The sequence below is a fragment of the Sparus aurata genome, chromosome 8 (genome assembly GCF_900880675.1).
Source record: "Sparus aurata chromosome 8, fSpaAur1.1, whole genome shotgun sequence".
NCBI lineage: Eukaryota > Metazoa > Chordata > Actinopteri > Spariformes > Sparidae > Sparus > Sparus aurata.
The window spans coordinates 33,095,915-33,116,424 of NC_044194.1; the positions used below are offsets into that span (position 1 = coordinate 33,095,915).

Below are 20,510 nucleotides of genomic sequence, written 5' to 3' on the forward strand. Positions count from 1 at the left end.
GTGTCTCATTTACACATTCACACACATACGGATATATTCAGGAAACAGAGAGGAACCAAAAACAACGTCTGTAACGTTCTCTGAGGATTATAAATGTTAGCTAATCCTCATATGTTCAGTATACAGGTCGGCACCAAACCATTTTATAATGTTTTTATGAGTGTTTACAGCTGCTAATGTATGTTACGCTGGTACTGTGATGATACGTGACAGTTAAATATTTAATCTGTCCACAATAACCACATCCTGACATGCAAATGTGGCATCTGTGTGAATCAAAAACACCGTCATTTTATAAATACAGTGATTTTTGACTAATAATATCATGGCGACAAAAATAAAGTCTGCAAATCAAGATGAGAAACTGCAACAGCAGTGAAGAGATACACACCATGACAAATATGGTATAAAATAACATTTCATGGTAAAAAAAAAAAGTGAAGTATCAGCAGGCTACTATTATAAATATGCACCATATATAGTTTTCAACATTATTATTAGTGAAATCATAGTAGTAGTATTTTCTGCATAGTCTTGACTTTGAATGGGAGCAGCTGTAACGCTTGAATTTCCCATCGGGGATCAATAAAGTATTTCTGATTCTGATTCGTATATTATGCAGTCAGTTGTCCATATAAAGTTCAATTAGATTAACCAAGTTGACAGTATGGCGGACAGATGTCTCATTTGCATGTCAGGATGTGGTTATTATGGACAGATTGAATATTTAACTGTCACGTATCATCACAGTAACAGCGTTACATACATTAGCAGCTGTAAACACTCATAAAAACATTATAAAATGGTTTGGTGCCGACCTGTATACTGAACATATGAGGATTAGCCAACATTTATAATCCTCGGAGAACGTTACAGACGTTGTTTTTGGTTCCTCTCTGTTTGCTGAATATATCCGTATGTGTGTGAATGTGTAAATGAGACACATTAACTTATAGCACTTTGTAGAAGGAGCTTTATAAAGTTCACTCCATTGACTCGTATTAGTTCACGGGGCGGATCTGCCTCCTCCAATATGGCGGCGACGTCGACGTACGGTCCAGCGCTCAATGAGGCGTCTATGTATATATGTCTATGGGATTACCTGTGTCTCATTTGCATTTAAAGAGACAGGCACTCAAAGCCGACTGTTCTGAACAGGGCTGTTTTGGCAGGGTTATTGAACAGTTATGAACTGCTATTGTGCTTCATCCTTATGGTATTTTGACCAAAGCATGTCACAGACATTTCATTAGGACACCAGGGAACTAGATTAACTTGTAGAAATAGAGTATAATATGACTCCTTTAACATCGGTCTCTATGGTCAGCCGTCCGTGAGACGAGGGTGCAGGGACCATCTCCAAAGTGCAAAAGTGCACTACAAAAAAATATTCAATAACTTCACTATTATTCAGTGTAGTGTCTCTCCACTCCACGCGTCAATGGTCTCCTGCTGGTTATTCTACACCTGTTTTTTTTTTTTTTTTTAAATGTGCTTTGCCATAATTTAAGGGAGTTTCTATTGGGAGAAATATTCAATAACTTCACTAATATTCAGTGTAGTGTCACCAAAATCACCTAACCCTACTTTAAAATAAATGTTCTATAATGTAACATTAACTTGATATTGGTATTAAAAAATGTTTCCATGGCTTATTATGGATTAGGATGTTATGGTATCAATCTGAAAGATAAATCTTTGAATTTTACTAATTGCCATTTGTGCCCTGTCATGTGGCCTTGGTGCCCCAAAAAAAAAAAAAAAAAAAAAGTGAAGGACAAATGGCCTTGCCCCTAAAACGATGACATTCCCACCCTGGACACAACTGTTTTAAAATCACATGCTCCAAGACAGAATGGATTTAAAGTATCCAACCTATACTATACCTAACATATCTAATTTGCCAAACTTAACCACGCTTCTTTGCTAAGCAGTCTTTATCAGCAATATAACTTTACAAGAGTTTTTCATCAAATCACACATGCTTGAAATGTTTATATAATGTTTTAAGCCTGTGAAGTATGTCACATACTGTGGCTTGGCCTCTTGCGTTTGGATCTGCCAAGGAGGAGGACTACAAAACCGCGAAGGTCAGACTGCGGAAAAGAGGCAAAACAACATTGCAGAGGGAAGCTGGATTGCTACTAGTCTACTGATGATGTCAGCCACATCTGGCTAGGCTTACAAGACATCACAGATTATAAAGTCATCATCACAGAGATTGCTAACACCATCATCTGCCTGAACAGTTTAAAAAGATTTTACTGCTTCAAAACATCCAGCATGGACACACCAGTGAGGCACTCACACACCCAGAACATGCAAATCCCCCCCACTGGCTTTCTTGGTGATGGTGATTATGAGACTTAACTTGGAACAAAATGTATCTCAATCGCGACACATTAAACTGTTTATAATAACCTCTATTATTATAAACAGTTTGTGACAGTGAGACATCATAGGTGGAAACTGAACAAAAACGTGCTACAGAGACAGCAAACACATATTTAAAAGTTATGTGTCCTGTCACACTTTTTTGGCTCCACTGCCAGGCTGTATGAAATGCCACACTGGAGCCATGTTGTGCCAGCGTTGCTTTGTAAAGACTTAACAAAAAGTGTGGGTGGGGGTCACAGTATGATCACAGTATGTCCACCCCACCTCCAAGCAGGCTGCAGTAACGTCTTGAGACCACAGCCAGCCCATGACTACCCCCGTCACTCACACCTAATTAATAAAGTAGCCATGCTACTCTTGTATTGTGTTGTTTTCAGGTTTAGTTTTAAACTAGTGTCCCAACAGTTACTGCTGGTGAAAACCAACATATCGTGTGTAACGTTCTCACCACACATATCTATAGTTTACTTAAACCTCTGGATCAAGAGTCAATACTTTTAAAGAAGAGGCTTACAGCTACTTTAAATGACTGTGGTGTATAGCCTATGAGAGGGACGGATTGATCATATCTAGTAGAGAAGTGGGAACAAATAGATGCTCCATGAAAGAAGGACAAATCTTCTTCATCCAGAATGGGAAGAGGAATTTATTTTTTACCATGGTGAAAGACAAGTGTGCATGCATTGTGCCACCAAACAAGGTTGAAAAGTGCGCGCTAAAGTGCCCTCCTGGGATCCAAAACATGTGCTAAAGTGCCCTCTTTGGAGCCAAAACGCATGCTAAAATGCCCTGCTAGGATCCAAAACGCATGCTTAAGTGCCCTCTTGGTTGGCAAAACACACTAAACTACCCCCTTGGCTGGTTAAAACATGACAAACTGCCCTCTTGGGTAGCAAAAACGCGCGCTAAAGTGCCCTCTTGGAAGCCAAAATACGTGCTAAAGTTACCTTCTTTTCGCCCCTGCCCTTAAAAGTCTGTGCACGCCACTGGTGGTGGGGATCACTTCCCATCACTACAGTTTTGCCACATGATTGCATTATGAAAAGTGATGATGCAGAAGATGGGACAAAGAACAGCACTTATCTGAATTGCACTGATACTTTTGTTAGCATGCATTACAGTTTTACTTTCTAAAAATGCCATTGGTAGATGTAGTAACTCCATGGATAGGCATAATATTTAACAACGGTGCTCCACATGCTCTGCTCACTGCAAACAAAATCTTTTTTGTTTCTACTATGAACAAAATAATGTCAATATAATACTAAATTAGGCCTAATGCCTTCTTTTTGTTTGAATAAGATGAAATAATCAAAGTTAGAACTTTAAAGTGAGGAAGTGAGATGAATTGAAAAATTTGGACACAAGCTTTTAATGTAATTGAAATACCATAAGCCCAATTAAAATGCCTCAAGATGGAGGTACAATGTCTGTCTATGTCTAGTAATGCTAAATATGTTGAGCTTGCCTTTCACTAAGTCCGACCTCAAGGAACCTCCGCTTAAACATTGGTTTAGAGGAAGAAATTATTAGTTCAGTTTGTTAATTTTGTGAGCTTTTGAGGGTCAATGGGAGAAAAGCAATATAGATATACAATAGACTAGGGCTGCACAAAAAATCGTTAAAAAATCGCGATCTCGATTCACACATACACGTGATCTCATTTCTACACACAGCGATTCTGAAGCATTTTATATCTCGAGCCGAATCACAAACAAATGCTCCTATTTCCTCCCGGATTTTTTGAAGCGCCCCCAAACGCAGCACTGCCGCTGCCTCCTCCCTCAACCTGTGGTAAAGCATCTTTACAACACGTGATTCAGTGGCGGAAGCCCACCTGCAGTTGAGTGTTTGGAAGGAGTGTGAGAAGCCGTTTTTAGACAAGGCAGCAAGCCGCCAATCTGCCCGTCCTATTGACGGCTAGGTCCGCGGTTTTAGACAGAGGGCGGCAAATTGGGGGTCTGTTTTGGTCCGCCGATTTGCTGCCTCGGACGGTACACTTATTTCCGCCTCGACTGCTAGCTTGTTGTTGTAGCGACAAGCTAGGAACGGTCGCTACTTTCAAATTAAAAGCCCCCCGCTAAGAACCCAGTTCTAAACTCCAATGGGGTGCAATGTAAAGCTCTTATTTTTAAGACAAATTTGTTGTCAACTGTTTGCAGCCCAACTTCGGGCTTCACGTCACGTCACCTCTGAGGCGGCTTTTGGAAAAGGAAGAATATTATGCCTCCGTTTTAGAAAGCCGATCACAGCAGCTATCACATATCACCTAGCCAAAGCTACGGCCCCAATAAACACTGTACAACATGAGGTATTAGAGGATGCCCTCTCATCTTGGAGACTAATTTTTTTTTTTACTTTTGTAAAAATCATTTATCATCCAATGATAGAACTAACAAAACAAAAAAAACATTGCTTTTTCATACTACAATGTTTTTTTTTTGTTTTGTTCAAGTTCATCAGTGCAATAAACATTTTGTGAAAAAAATCGTGCCAGAGAATCGTGATCTCAATTCTAAGCAAAAAAATCGTGATTCGCATTTTTTCCAGAATCGTGCAGCCCTACAATAGACATAAAAAGTCTACACACCCCTTGTTAAAATAAGGGATGTCCCGATAAGGTTTTTTTTTACCCCGATCTGAGTCCTTGAATATCTAGTATCTGCCGATACAGAGTCCTGATCCGATACTTGTCCTGAACTAATATTTTCCTAGATAATACAGCTGCATTAGAGAAAAATTACCTGCATCAAGGCTGTTCCTTAATAGGTTTTTTTTATTTTGTTGAAACAAAGTATATACTTTGATATGGCTCTTTCTTATTCTGTAAATGCTATTGCAACATTGGCCTACCACCTTCCTTGTGTTAGCAAATGCGTCTCTGACGCTGCACTGTGCACAGCCAGCCTAAGTTTGTGCATGACACAGCCCACACTTGGTACCTCCATATCATCCATTGCTTTTTCATATTTCTTACACTAGTGCAGTGCCCGTAGGAAGTATGTATTGCTATAGAAAAGTGGGAGGTTAAGTAGCTTTTTCATGGATGGCCAAATGAGGTTGTATTTGAAGATGGGGCGTCAGGGACATTTAGGTTTGTTGTGAAATGTGTAGATTGAGAACTATTGTGTTTTCAAATATTTTTGCTTTTAGCAAGGGCACTGTAAGGAGTTGAACCCCATTCCACTAACGTGAAAGTACCACTACCGGTGCGTTTTTGCTTTTTTAGCCATTGGGAAAAAGCAAAAACATTAATGCAACAGGATGATGTTGTTTTGAAGGCAAAATCTAGTTAGATTTCTGTTTTGAGGATAATTAAAGGGTATGTATGGTCGAATATTGTAATAAGTATGAATTTGTTATCCATCATGGTTATGCTGTTGCATTGGTGTTAAACACAAACCCTTAGTATGTTTAAACAAACATGTTTATATTAGAATGAGAAATTGTCTGTTCAGTTATGGTGAGGGTTAGTGTTAGTGAGGGTCATGCAGTGGGTTAAATCATAAATGGTAAATGATTAAATATATGTAATATTCATGCATGTAACAAAATGGGAGTAATTCAATCATCATGCATGTCACATCATGCAAGAATATACAGGTTGGCGCACGTGTACTTACCCACATAGACACACACATATTCACAGACACATACACACACAGCTTTACGTTGAGTAGTACCTACTTCAGAATCATTTGTATGGCTGACAGTGTAGTCCAAACTGGTTATTTACTTGGACTTAATCTGGTAGGTTCATTTTTCTGGGCTGAAACATGAACTTCCAGAGAACTGTGTTAAATGGTTTGTTGTCAGAGTGTGTTTACTGTGTCAGCACTTCTGTAAAAACGACATTGCTCAGAAAGTGACGCTTTTTCTTTGTTTCTTCATCTAGAGCAAGTATGCGAAGTCTGTTTGATCTGCCAACTCTGCTGGCAGCAACCTAGAATTGTCCATGGCTGAAGAAATCGCTTGTGCAGAAAACACCAACATGTTCTAAAGACTGACCCTGTGACTTATTCATAGTAATGGCAAGGCAGGGTCTCATTGGAAATTGTTTCCGTCGCAAGGTGAATGGAAAGATGTTGTCAGATGGTATGAGGGTGATTTGTGGAATTAAGAGAGCACGTCCGGCATTGACACCAATTACAGATTTTGCAACTAAGAGGTGTGGCAGTATTTGTTCTATGATGTATCTTGAGCCATTGCAATGTCCATTTTGTTGGTCAAAGTTTCACAGTAGCATAATCACCATTCCCACCTTTAAAGTTATGCGATGAGGAGGCATTCCGGATTGGCAGAGTGTATTTAAAAACTCAGTTGGGTACATATGGTGACCTTCAGAATCTGCAGTGTCAACGCTGTTGCAAACATGTTCTTCTCCTGGAAATATCTTGGTCATGTATTCATTTACTATGTCAACTTCAGAGTTAGTTGGGCATAAAATGACGCGTTCACATAGCCACTGTCAGGTTGGGGTAAAAGGGAAGACTATGGAAAAGGGGAAGGTGGACCCAAATGCAGTTACGGACGAGAGGCAAGGATATGGGGAAACAAAAGGCAAGCTTTATTTAAAAGCTGAACACAAGAACAGAAGCAGGCAAAACGGGGGGCGAGAGGCAAAGTAGCAAATTAAAGCAGGGCAAAGTAGCAACCAAAAACAGCAAGACAAAGTTCAAATCAAAAGCAAAGTTCAAATCAAAAGGCAAAATGCAAAACTCAAATCCAAAACACATACCGTGGGGAACAAGGATCAGACAGGAGCAGGCACATGGACGGGAGCATGGACAAAGACAGACGCTGACAAGAACAATGACCAGACAAGGAGTGAGGGGAACACAGAGACTAAATACACAGACACTGATGACAAGACGAGGAACAGGTGAGGTGGACCCACAGGTGAGACAACGAAGGGGGGAGCACATGAGAACATGAAGGGAACAACGCCATAGACAGAGGGAGCCAGAGGGAACATAGGAAAATACACAGGAGAAATTAAAGGACACATGAGGGCATGGAAAAACAAAAGACACAAGACAAGATACAAAGACATAAAACCAGAGTCATGACAGTACCCCCCCCCTCAAGGGGCAGCTTCCAGATGCCCCAAAACATAAGTCCAAGTGAGGCTGGTAGGGTGGAGGGGGTCTGGAGGAGGGCCAGAGTCAAAGTGAAGTCGGGAGGGTGGAGGGGGTTCAGGAGGAGGGCCAAGGTCCAAACAAACAGGAGGGTGGAGGCGAGGACTGGAACCCACTGGAGGCCGGGGACGTGGGCTGGGACCCCCTAGAGGCCGGGGACGTGGACTGGGATCCACTAGAGGCCGGGGACGTGGACTGGGACCCACTAGAGGCCGGGGACGTGGACTGGGACGTAGGCGGCGAAGACGTAGGCGTTCTGGAGGCCGGCGACGAAGACGTAGGCGTGGGCTGGGACCCACTGGAGGCCGGCAACGAAGGCGAAGGCGTGGGCTGGGACCCACTGGAGGCCGGCGGCGAAGGCGTGGGCTGGGACCGCGAAGGTGTTCTTGAGGCCGGACCACTGGCTGGGAAAACCTCCTGGGTCTTGGCCGGACCACGAACAGGGGTTTGCAGGGAGCTGGTGATCTGGAAGCTGATGAACGGTGGCTGGCAGTGGACGACCGAGGAGCTGGCACTGGACTTGGCACTGGCCTCGGCCGGTCCCCCGACCGAGGAGCAGACACAGGACTAGGCGTGGGCCTCGGCCGGACCTCCGACCGAGGAGCAGGCGCTGGACTGGGCGTGGGACTCGGCCGGGCCTCCGACCGAGGAGCAGGCGCTGGACTGGGCGTGGGACTCGGCCGGGCCTCCGACCGAGGAGCAGGCGCTGGACTTGGCGTGGGACTCGGCCGGACCTCCGACCGAGGGGCAGGCGCTGGACTTGGCGTGGGACTCGGCCGGACCTCCGACCGAGGGGCAGGCGCTGGACTTGGCGTGGGACTCGGCCGGACCTCCAACCGAGGGGCAGGCGCTGGACTTGGCGTGGGACTCGGCCGGGCATCTGACCGAGGAGCAGGGACAGGCCTCGGCCGGTCCTCCGACCGAGGAGCGGGGACAGGACTTGGCGTGGGCCTCGGCCGGTCCTCCGACCGAGGACTTGGCACTGGACTCGGAGCAGGAGCAGGCCTCGGCCGGTCCTCCGACCGAGGACTTGGCACTGGACTCGGAGCAGGAGCAGGCCTCGGCCGGTCCTCCGACTGAGGTGCTGGGACAGGATTTGGCATGGGCCTCGGCCGGTCCTCCGACCGAGGAGCTGGGACAGGACTTGACATGGGCCTCGGCCGGTCCTCCGACCGAGGAGCAGGGACAGGACTTGGCATGGGCCTCGGCCGGTCCTCCGACCGAGGTGCTGGGACAGGACTTGGCATGGGCCTCGGCCGGTCCTCCGACCGAGGAGCAGGGACAGGACTTGGCATGGGCCTCGGCCGGTCCTCCGACCGAGGAGCAGGGACAGGACTTGGCATGGGCCTCGGCCGGTCCTCCGACCGAGGAGCTGGGACAGGCCTCGGCCGGTCCTCCGACCGAGGAGCTGGGACAGGACTTGGCGTGGGCCTCGGCCGGTCCTCCGACCGAGGTGCCGGGACGGGCCTCAGCCGGGCCTCCGATCGAGGAGCAGGGACAGGTGCCATCAGGTCCGCCGACTGAAGGCCACAGGCAGTAACAGGCGCCATCAGGTCCGCCGACTGAAGGCCACAGGCAGGAACAGGCGCCATCAGGTCCGCCGAATGAAGGCCACAGGCAGGAACAGGCGCCATCAGGGCCGCCGACTGAAGGCCACTAGCAGGAACAGGTGTCGACTGGGCCGCCGACTGAAGGCCACTGGCAGGTGTCGACCGGGCCGCCGACTGAGGGCCACTGGCAGGTGTCGACCGGGCCGCCGACTGAGGGCCACTGGCAGGTGTCGACCGGGCCGCCGACTGAGGGCCACTGGCAGGTGTCGACCGGGCCGCCGACTGAGGGCCACTGGCAGGTGTCGACCGGGCCGCCGACTGAGGGCCAGCTGGAACCGTTGTCAGCCATGCCGTCAAAGGGGATGACCCAGCTGGCATCGGCTGGGTAGCCAACATAGGAGCTGGGAATCGAGCTGAGGCATGGGCTGGTAGCTGTGCTGTGGCTGAGGCGTGGTCTGTGGCCGGAGCTGAGGCGTGGTCTGTGGCCGGAGCTGAGGCGTGGTCTGTGGCCGGAGCTGAGGCGTGGTCTGTGGCCGGAGCTGAGGCATGGTCTGTGGCCGGAGCCGAGGCATGAGTTTGGGCTGGGACCCCAGAGCCTGACTTCAGGGAGCCAGGACGTGGACGGGCTCGTGGCTTTCTCGGTGGGGCCTTGTAGGTCAGCCGGGTTCCACAAAAAGGAGACACTTCAGCTGAGACTGAAGTTGAGGCATGGGCTGAGTTTCGCACTTGCAGATGGAAACGGTAAAAGCATGTTGGGGTGACACCTCTCAGTTCAGTGTGGTATCCTTGGGACCCCTGTGGTAGAAGCAGCACATATGATAGTGGGTCATATGCTGGATGAATGGCGCTGATTGTTTGAAGTCGTCCTCCTCTGAGGTGAAGAGTGACAGCCAGTTTCCCAAATTGCTCAGTAGGAGTTGTTCCTGGAGCAATGACGGCAACATCGCTGTCCAGTGATGGAAGATTCACAGTGCCGCGATGAAGGTCACGACGTCGAGTGTGAGCTGTTAGGACAATTCTCAGCTCATTGGCAGTGTCAGTTTGGGTCACATACTCAATTGCTGACTTAAATTGTTGCACATATGGGTTGCACTCGTGAATGGCCTCTTGTGCTCTCAGCAAGAATTCTTCATTCAGCCCACTGTTTGAGGCATGATTGCGGCGGAATTCCACTTCATGGGCAGGATCATGGAAGTATATCTGAGCAAAGAGGGGCACTTGACCCTGTTCAGGAAGGGGACTGGCAATGTAATGATAAACTTTCCCTTGTATTCGTACGCCTGGGTTGAAGCCAGGAATAGCAACTTTCTAATGCCAATGCTTGCCATCGCCAATGAATTGTTGTATTGTTTTGCTTCTTTAACAGAGTTTTGATTAATGAAGAGGTCCTTGATAGCATTTGGAGGCTGTGGTGGAATTGAGCCGGGCTTGGGATTTGTGGGATTGTATGTGAGGTCTACTTTTCCAGACATGCAACAGAATCCGTTTCTCTCCTCTTTCCATACATAGGCATTGCAGTGTGAACATGTAGGACACTCAAACAGTGAGGTCTTACTAAGTGTGTGTGTACTTACCATAAAGCTTCTCTTGGAAGAAGTTTGAATCATCACACCGAGCGAGGTTGTGATTGTTTTTACATGCCTGTTCCACACGTGCACGATGAGTTTTCTGATGGCACAGGGCATCTCTTGCACGTCGTTCCTCTTGCTGTTGAGGTGTCGCCTCCCCTCTGTGGCGGTGGTGTTGTTCACGGTCATGCATCTGGCGCGCTGCTCACACTTCAAGTGTTTCAGCACCTCGAAGCCTTTCATGACAGGTGGTGTCACTACCCAGTCGAGAGGTCCGTTGGTTGTCGGTTTCAGCCACGCGGAGCCTTGACTGGAGTGCAGCGTTGCTGGCCAGTCGAGTGGTCCGTTGGTTGTCAGTTTCAGCCGCACGGCGCCTTGACTGGAGTGCTGCGTTGCTGGCCAGACGAGTGGTCTGTTGGTTGTCGGTTTCAGCTGCGTGGAGCCTCGAGTGGAGTGCAGCGTCGCTGGCCCGGCGGGCATCTCGTGCTTCAGCTGACTCAGCATCACGTGCACGGCGTTCTCTCTTTGAACGATTGGATTTCGGCATGTTAACACCCACAGGTAAGTGAATATCAAATTGGACTGCAAAAAAAAAGAAAAAATACAGGATTCAGTTTAATATTGGCAAATGAAAATAATGTTTTGTTGAGAGTTGATGAATTTTTCTGCTGTCATTCATATCCAACTTCACCACTATCATCATCATCATCAACTATCTAAACTGGTAATTATAGAAGTTGGCTGTAGACTAAGGCAACATTCCTTGGAGTATTTTTAAAGATAGCCAAAACACAAACTAATTCCTTGTCTTTACCTTGTTTTGAACATATTCAAGGTATGTTACGGCTAGGTAAAGTATTTTTTTACATGATAAAATGTAAAGTGAGCACATCTGATCTGAGACAATCTGATAGGCTATTCCTTTAGGCGTGATTGACATGTTCATGTCTACTCAGTTTGCCAAGGAGATGGCTTATTTAGAACAGGGAATATAAACCCCCTTGGTTTCACAAAGGCAGGACAGGAAATTAACTTTTTCCAAGCAGTGCCCATACCTGCTGTTCAGTGTAAAAATGGCTACTTTCTGACACACACACTTTCCAGCCCAAAACATGCCCTGAATGCCGCATTGAAAGTGAATGAGGTGTTAACAGTCACAGCTCAGAAGGGTTTGGTGAATTTGAAATGAGGCAAGAGAAGGCCTTACAATTTTGAAGATGCCTATTATTCATGTCATCCTTATAGTCAGCGCATATAAATTTGCAACGAACAAAGCGAACATCATCTGAAATGGGATGAAATCTGGCAGTATAAACAGACCAACTTGTAGCTAGTCGACTAAATGAACTGTGCAGAGCATAATATTTAGCACTGTAATATAGGCTAGCAGAGAGAGAGAGAGAGAGAGAGAGAGAGACGACCAGTAAGGTTTTCCACCACAGAAAAATGGTTTCAAACTACCAAAATGATGAGGATACAAATTAGTAACGGAAGTCTGAAGAAGCAGAGAGTGGGGACAGGGGCAGTATTGGGGTGGGGGTGGGGTGTGAATGAGAGAGAGAGGGGGGGGCAGGCGCGTGTAGGGGTCTAGGTGAGGCAGTGAGGTTTTCCAGGCCAAAGCATTCCTCAAAACTAACAGTATGAACAAAAGCCCCTCTCAAAATGCAATATGGTTCAATGTGTTAACATTTTATATCGTTATGGAATGCACACCAACATAATTAAACACTCCGGTTGTCATGATTCAAGCACTGGCAATGCAATAACCATTCAATTCAAAGTTAATGGGGTGGTAACAGCCATAAGAGCTAAGCAGGGTTTGGGGAATTCGAACAAAGAAAGTAACAAAGGCTATAATAGTTATGAAAACAAAACTGTAATTGTAAGCATCAAAATAAAACAGGCCTACAGAAGCCCAACGTTTCAGTAAGAAGGTAAAATCTTAAGAAACAGGGCCATGATTTAGATTTAGCAAACGCGCCTTAGTTAGCTGCTAGCAACCCCGCTGGATGAACAACGTTAGTCAAGCACCCGACATGCTAGCACGAAGACCACCGCGACCCCCCACCTTAAGAAACAAGCAGATTTATACCTGCAGCGCGCAAGCTGGACCGGGATTTTGCCGGCGGTTCGGTCCCGTTCTGTTCTGTTCTGTGCATCTAAACTGACTGTTGTGGATTAATGAGATTAAACGAGTCCGGACCGAGTCTGTTCGGGTCTGAGGAGATCCGGAGACGCGCGGACAACAAAGTGGAATCAGAATCTGTGGATGTTCGGGTGTAGCTAGCCGCTAGCTAGCAGCTAGCCGCTAGCTACACGGCCCACCTCCCGAGGCGACCGACCGGAAGCATCGGCACGTCCAAAACCAGACCAAGGGTAAATAATGTCCGCCACGCTTTTTCGCGAACATCGCCGTCACGTTTGCTTTGGTGCAGGAAGAAACGGTAAAAACGGGCTTTTGTCACGAAAGTGTCCAAGCAGCAAGTTTGGTTGTTGAGGAACAGGAAGTTGTGGGAGGGACCTAGGCGGATGATTGACATGCAACGACGGTCGGTGTGTGTGAGAGTTGAGAGATTTGTTACATTTAGCGTGTTTGGAGTGTGTAGTTAGTGTGTTATGTAGTGTTTGGTGTAGTGTGTTTAGTGTGTAGTGGAGTCGGTTTTTTTGTTTAATGAGGAGAAGCTGAATGTGGAGCAGGCAGTGCAGCTCTTCATTCAGCTGGAAGGAGCACAGGCAGACCTGAGCATTGCCTGCATTTAAATGTAAATAGTTACATATAACTTTGTAAACTTTTTAAATGTATGCACACATTTAGATAAACAACAATTTATATTTGCTTATAAGTAAAAAAAAATGGTTTGTTAAACATATTTGTGGTTTTCACAGTAAAAAAATCTAACTTTTTCTACTCGGATTTCATGTTTTTTTTTGTGATTTTAGGTCCATTGTGTTAATACAGTATGTCAAAATAAAAAAAATAGCTGTACAGTCACACATGTGAGGTTGTGCTGAGAATAATGACACCAAGTGAATAGCTTTTAAAGGAACTTAGGGCAAGATTTGTGAAAAAATAAACATTCATTATAAGTATTTTAATGCTAATGGGTGATGAAGCGTTCAAAACCAAAAAGAGTGAGCCCACACACATATCTCCCCATTGCCTTGAACAGGCTGTGTGCTGCATGATGTACTGCTATTCGGGGTCCGGATTTCCCGCGCAGCCCTGCGGACGTGACGTTATTTGACGCTGAATGCACGTCCTCGACGGCTTGGAGACCGGAAAAAGACAAGCGCAGTCCCGGAAATACTGTTTGTGTTGTTATGGACTCTGCTACAACCGGAAAACGACCCACCACCACACAAAGTCCACTAAAAAGTAATACGAAGAAGAAAACGAAGGTTTTTATCAGTAGCAAGTCGTGAGTCTAAAAGAAGTTATGACTAAAGCCGGGCTGGCACGCGAATATACATTGGATATGCCTTCGACTCATGGAGGCAGCTTCCGCTTGAACTGGGGCTGAAAACGGATGCTGACATGGCTAATTTCCTTGTAACCAGGTAAGAATACATTTCAGGTCATTTTTAGAGCTTGATTTGAAAATCTTATGAGATCACCGAGGACTCGGAGTGAGCTAAAGTGCAAAGTAGCGTCAGCTTCTAACGTAGCGTTAGCGGCTAACGTAGCGCTATCCGCTAACGTAGCGCTAGCCGCTAACATGTAACTTAGTCCACTGCTTGTAACACTGAGAAATTACAGACTGCGCATTTTCCACGGTCCTTCAGTCTGAAACCGAATAGTTCGAAATATGCCCTTTTAGATATGGGACCGAAAGCCCAACTTGTATCTGGGAGGTGACGTTAGCAGCTGGCTGTAGCAACAGGATAACGGTTTGTTTGGGTCTGTGTAGTCATGTTAGCTGCTAGCTACACACAGCGAGCCGGCTTCCCGGCTGCTTCGTGAGTGTAGGGGATACGGCTATCAAATCAATTTTATTTATATAGCCCAAAATCACAATCACATTGCCTCAGTGGGCTTTACAATCTGTACAGTGAAATATATCATACACACAGCACCGGCTCCCGTCTCGTTCCTGTCCCTGGTAAATACAGTATTTGGGGTGTACAGTAACGGTATTTACAGGCTATGGCTTGGGGGCTATTGTGTTGACGAGTTGATGATACTGTTGTGATGTAGCTGAATAAAAGGCAGTTTAGAGCTAACCGTGAAGTGCACAATGTAAACGAGCTCAGGTGGTGCTATATAATAATTGATATTGTGCGTGTCTACAGGTCTGATAAAGTTATTATTATTGTTATTATTATTACGACCTTGCTTGTGAAGCACGTCTGTGTGGTTGAGTCCTTTGGGGTGGGTGGGCTAAAAGAGTGGTCTCAACTCATCAATAGAGCATTTAGCCTTTATTTTTCTCTTGTTGTACCTTACACACAAGTTTGCTCCAGGCATTATACATTACGTTGTAAGTAAAGCAGGAGAAATTGTTTGTAAAAGTGAAACACACAATAGTACTGACTGAGGCATGTATTTTGATATTATTATTGTTACAGGCAAACATTGCATGGCCATAGTTGTTCTGACCAAAGAGAAAAGACACCAAGGTAGCAAAGTCACAGCCAGCTTGCTGACTGAGACTCTAACTTTTTAAAATATTGCTGTTTTCCAGCTATCAGAAGAAGCAGACTCCTGAAGCTGCTACTCGGGGAAGTAAGGAGATGAGAGCATCAACACCCAGCAGGCGAATAGCTGCTAAACTCTCTCATCGATTATCACCAATTGAACCAGTGTCTGAGGGGTTAGTATGTTTTCACTTTCTAAGTTTTGGTCATTAGGAATTTCAATCTTTTCAGAATATAGACAAAACATTGTAAAATGTTATAATATAACATGATAATTACCAGATTTGATTATGGAGCATTGGTATGTGTTCTAACGCTACTGTTCTCTTCTCTCCATAGAGGCCTCAGCTACATGATCCAGAGACGTGAGCAAGAAAAGAGAGAAGACAAGACCGTCTTGTTTACCACACATTTATTTTATTATAAACATGTAAAAAAATACAAAATAAAACTTTGTACATACTGCAAATTTGAAAAATACTGTAAACTTTGAAAATAAATATAAAAATATATAATGTACATAAATAGTTTTTATTTTTGGATGAAAGTGGAATCTTTGGCTAAGAAATGCTTTTTTTTTAGGTATTGTGGTCACAGGGACACAAAACAGGAGAAAATATCAGTCAGGCACCCTAAATGGAGCTTCTTTGTAACCTGTGTAGTTTGCAAAGGGGTCAGGGAAGTTTAACCAGATACGAAGAACACAGCAGCTCGGTATCGGCCTTCAGTTCCCTCTTCTCTGATGCCCATCCAGCCAGATCGTAAATCGCCGGTAGGAAGCAAACCGAAACTCTCGGTTATCGCTGCCCACATCTTTGCTGTCCTCCAGAGCAAAGATGTTATTCCACATCATCCTAACCAGACGCAGTGTACCCTCATCCAGGCAGTACATCTCCATGTGTGCCACTCCTTCCAGAGTCAATTCCAAATCCTGAAACAAAAAACATTGAGAACAATACTAATAAGAATAACTTTAGTAATCCTCAAAGTGATGTTTTGATTTTATTTGATGTTATTTTTATTCTGATTCAACTTAGTATAATACCAGTTATGACATAATGACATTTGTGTTTTCCTTGTATTTACTTTGTTATGGCGCAGTGCTATTCATACCATTTATATTGTCTTATAATGGAAATGATTTCACAAATGATCTCACTGGCACTGGCACATAACACGTGGCTTGAGATATTGAATCATACTATTGCTGTTGCATGATAATGACTGCACACTAATGTCAGCTTGTTAGCAAGCTTTATCCAATGTTATAAATATTAGCTATGTTGGTAATTACCACAGTCTTAGCAGAAATTAGCTGCAGCCACAAGCCAAATGCTCGTCAAACACCATAACATTGTTAGCAGTCACATTAGCTTCAATCACAAAGCAATGGTTATCGCTAGCTTGTTATTCACCGTGGCTGGTGAAATTTGAACTTTAGTAACCATTTGGCCAGTGTAAGGTAAGCGTACTTTACATTACAACTGTCGTTTTGCTGAATTGATGCGCTAATGTTGTCAAAGAAACATACTAAAGCTGCACTAAGATAAACACTTAGTTTACTTACTTCGTCTCTTGACATCATGCTGTTCGCTGATGTAGGCTACCAAGGTAGTTCCGCGGAGGTATGCAAGGAAGTCTTGCAGTAAACGGTCGCGTGAACAGCGAGCAAACAAATAACCGTGTCAAAGCATCAGCTGCACTGCTGTGAAGAGTTCATGCCCACTCCCGCGCCGGCTTGGCTGATGGCTGCAGTTACCCAAACGTTGTGTCGCTATTGAGTCTTATTTCGTGATCCTGCCCTAAGTTCCTTTAAGATGAAATATAATGGCAAAATCAAAAATAGTCAAAAACAGCCAATTATACCCTGGAATATCAGATTTCACAACAAACCTAAATATCCCTGACGCACCACCTTCAAACACAGCCTCATTTGGCTATCCATGAAAAAGCTACTTAACCTCCCACTTTTTTATAGGAATACACTTTTCTTACGGGCACTGCACTAGTAGTTCAGATACCCGAACGGTAACTGTAAGCAAAAAGGGCCAATAGAAGCAAACAGGCCAGTAAGAAGGTAACGTTAGAAACGTGAGAAACAGGGCGATGTTTTAGCCTTAGCAAACGTGGCTTAGCTAACGTTAGCTGCTAACAGTCCAGCCGGATGAACAACATTAGCAGGCAGTGGCAATTAATGATGTAAACAAATTGTAAACGCACCAGCATTAAGTTATGCCTGGAGAAACACTTTGAGACAGTGTAACTTATGGATGAGTGAAGACAGTATCCAGATATCCAGAATGTATAGGGCTAAGGGAGTGAAGATATTATGGCCAAATGTTAACTTGCATCAAGAGTGTGTCGTATAGCACCTAGCTACACACGAACATCCACAGATTCCGATTCCAGTTTGTTGTCCTCATGGATCCGGATCTCCTCAGACCGGAACAGACTCGGTCCGGACTCGTTTGGGGTCATTAATCCACAACAGTCAGTTTAGATGCACACAACGGGAGCGAACCGCCGGCTATATACTGCTCCAGCTCGCGCCGCTGCAGGTACAACCGCGGTCACGTGAAGCACCGGTGCGTCCGTCAAATCAGGAGGTGGGGGTTGGCGGTGGGCTCTCCAGTGATTGGCTCTGGTGCGCACGTGACTGTGGTGGCTCCGGTGGACAATGCTCGGCGAAATTTGTAAAGCATTTATGAAATAATTTATTCATGGTATCATTGCAGTCCAAGCAAATGCTTAGATGCACACCACTGAACCACGCAGCAGCCATGTTGAAGTCTCAGGTCAGTGTGATCCTGATCCGCAGAGATATTTGACTAACAGAAACACACACACACACACACACACACACACACACACACACACACACACACACAGACAGACAGAGACTCCTCGCTTTATAGAGAGATTGTCGTGTAAAATGACGTAGACGCGTTGCTCGTCTATTTCAAGTGCGTTCAGCATCTCTTCGATTGCCTGTTTTACATGCTCTGCTGTATGAGACCCACGGAAGTAGTGCGCATACCGGCACGTTGTAACTCGAAAGTGGAATTGATGTAATGTAATGCTGAGATGGTAGGGAATACCAGGGATTCAAAAACTCCAGATGACGATGAAACCTGATTCTCTACCATGGAAATGAGCTAGTCATCCAGAGCGATTAATTTAATTACCTTGTCCTTCATATTTTTGGCCATGTCGCTGTCTCGAGGATATTTCTTATTCCTTTTGAAAGTATCCGCGAGTATTTGCTGCTTCGGTGTCTTTGCCTGTATTGCTTGAGTAAACTCATTGTATTTAGAGATTCAGAGATTCAAAGGTTTTATTTGTCACATACTCATACAGGATGCGCAGTGAAATGTTTTTGTGACATGTACTGTACTTCTGTGCTTAATTTAAGTAAAAATAAAAACATAATGCAGTGCAAGTAAAATACAATACAATATAATAAATATAATAAATACAATAAAATACAATAAAAACATTTTTTGTGCAGAGTGCAGAGTTCAAGGCTCTGATTGCTGCAGGGAAAAAACTATTCCTCATCCTCTCTGTGCGTGTTTTATGACAGCGCAGGCGTCTGCCTGACCTGAGAGTCACAAACAGTTTGTTGCGGGGGTGATGGGGATCCTTGATAATCTATCTAGCTCTGTTGGTATAGCGTGTGGTGTATAAGTCATGCAGAGGGGGAAGTGTGGTACCCATGGTTCGCTCTGCAGGGCTCGTCGGTCCCCACAGGAGCTGTAACCGTACCAGACAGATATGGCTCCAGTCAGTATACTCTGTACAGCAGCAGAGTAGAACGAAATCAGGGTCCGTTGGAGAACTTGAATCTGCTGAGCTGTCTAAGGCAGGGATTCCCAAAGTGTGGTGCTGCCACCAGAGAGGTGCGCGAGATGAAAAATGTAATGGTGGTCTGGTGAAAAAATATTACACAGTGTTTGTGCGTTCAGACCGAAAGCGCACAAAGAGGAAAATCCGCCTTGTCAGTCTTGTCTGCCTTGTCCACTCCCCCTAAGTCGCTTAGTCACCCTGTTCGTTCTTGCTTCTAAATTTAAAGGGGCCGCACGCCACTCGCGTTAAACACCACCACGCAACTACTACTAGCACAGCCCATCCATTTACCGACATCTTTGATCATGGAAAGTTACTTGTTGAACAGTAACTTGATAACGCACGCATGCACGCGCACACACACACACACACACACAGCCACTGGAGAAAACTGCTATTGCAGGGGTGGACTGGCCATCGGGAGTACTGGGATTTTTTTCGCGGTGGGCCGATCAATAATGGGCTGATGGACGGCCGTTTTTTATTTTATTTTTATTTATTTATTTATTTCTGCTGTGCCTAGACGTTTCTCTGTCGACCCCAAGAGAGTGAGAGATTGGGGAAAAAGTCAAACTGAGCTTCAGCCATAGACGGATTATCATGACCACAGGCCCTGGACACAAACTCGCCACGGGCCCATGCCTACACACACATACAGTGCGCGCGCAAAGGCACTGTAACGCCCGCCAATGTAATAATGTTCGCAAATGTATTAAACCACAAACGTAATAAAAATCTGCAGCATTTAATGTAATAAACCCACAAATGTAATAATACAGTTAATATGGTCGTTGTGGTTTGTTTGCCGATACACCTATTAATACTACTGACTGTGGGTACAAAATCCAGCTGCTGACTCTTTCTATTGTTTGCCTAAAAAATCATTTCTGTGAGGAAAACATCGTCTGATGTGCATTTAAATTTAAATTCCCATTGACAATAAAAATTTGAAGAAATATGGATTCATTACTCATTTGTAAACACACCACTTATCAGTCTATAGCCAAATATCTAAAGGTTTATTAATTCAATTCAAATTCTCTATATTGGCATGAATGCCACTACAACAATATTGCTAAAACACCAAGAACCAGAAAAGAGTACCCAGCACAGTGTGTGTTCATGTGAAATAATAATAATAATAATAACTTTGAACATTATAAATAACAAAATGCAAACATTAAAGACTCCTTCTAACCCTTTTCTAAAAGTGTCTATTTTAATTCAGAAATGTTTTCATATAAATTACACAAAAGAAAAAGAAAATATAAGTTTTACCTTTTGCGGCCATAAGCGGTCAAATTGACCGCACGTCATTTCGCGCGGTTTGCTGCTTTCATCGTCTCTCTTGTCTCTAACTTTGTTAGCGGTCTCCA

At 44.8% G+C, this 20,510-nt stretch overlaps 1 protein-coding gene and 1 long non-coding RNA gene across 4 annotated transcripts in view; both read left to right on the forward strand.

The window, feature by feature from the left end:
* Positions 1 to 20,510, forward strand: part of enc2 (ectodermal-neural cortex 2) — a 160,606-nt gene that overhangs the window by 60,263 nt on the left and 79,833 nt on the right. The window lies entirely within an intron of this gene.
* LOC115586156 (uncharacterized) lies at positions 13,765 to 15,683 on the forward strand. The gene is made up of 3 exons (XR_003984824.1): positions 13,765 to 14,211; positions 15,336 to 15,464; positions 15,628 to 15,683. It is a non-coding gene; the product is annotated as an uncharacterized LOC115586156 (long non-coding RNA).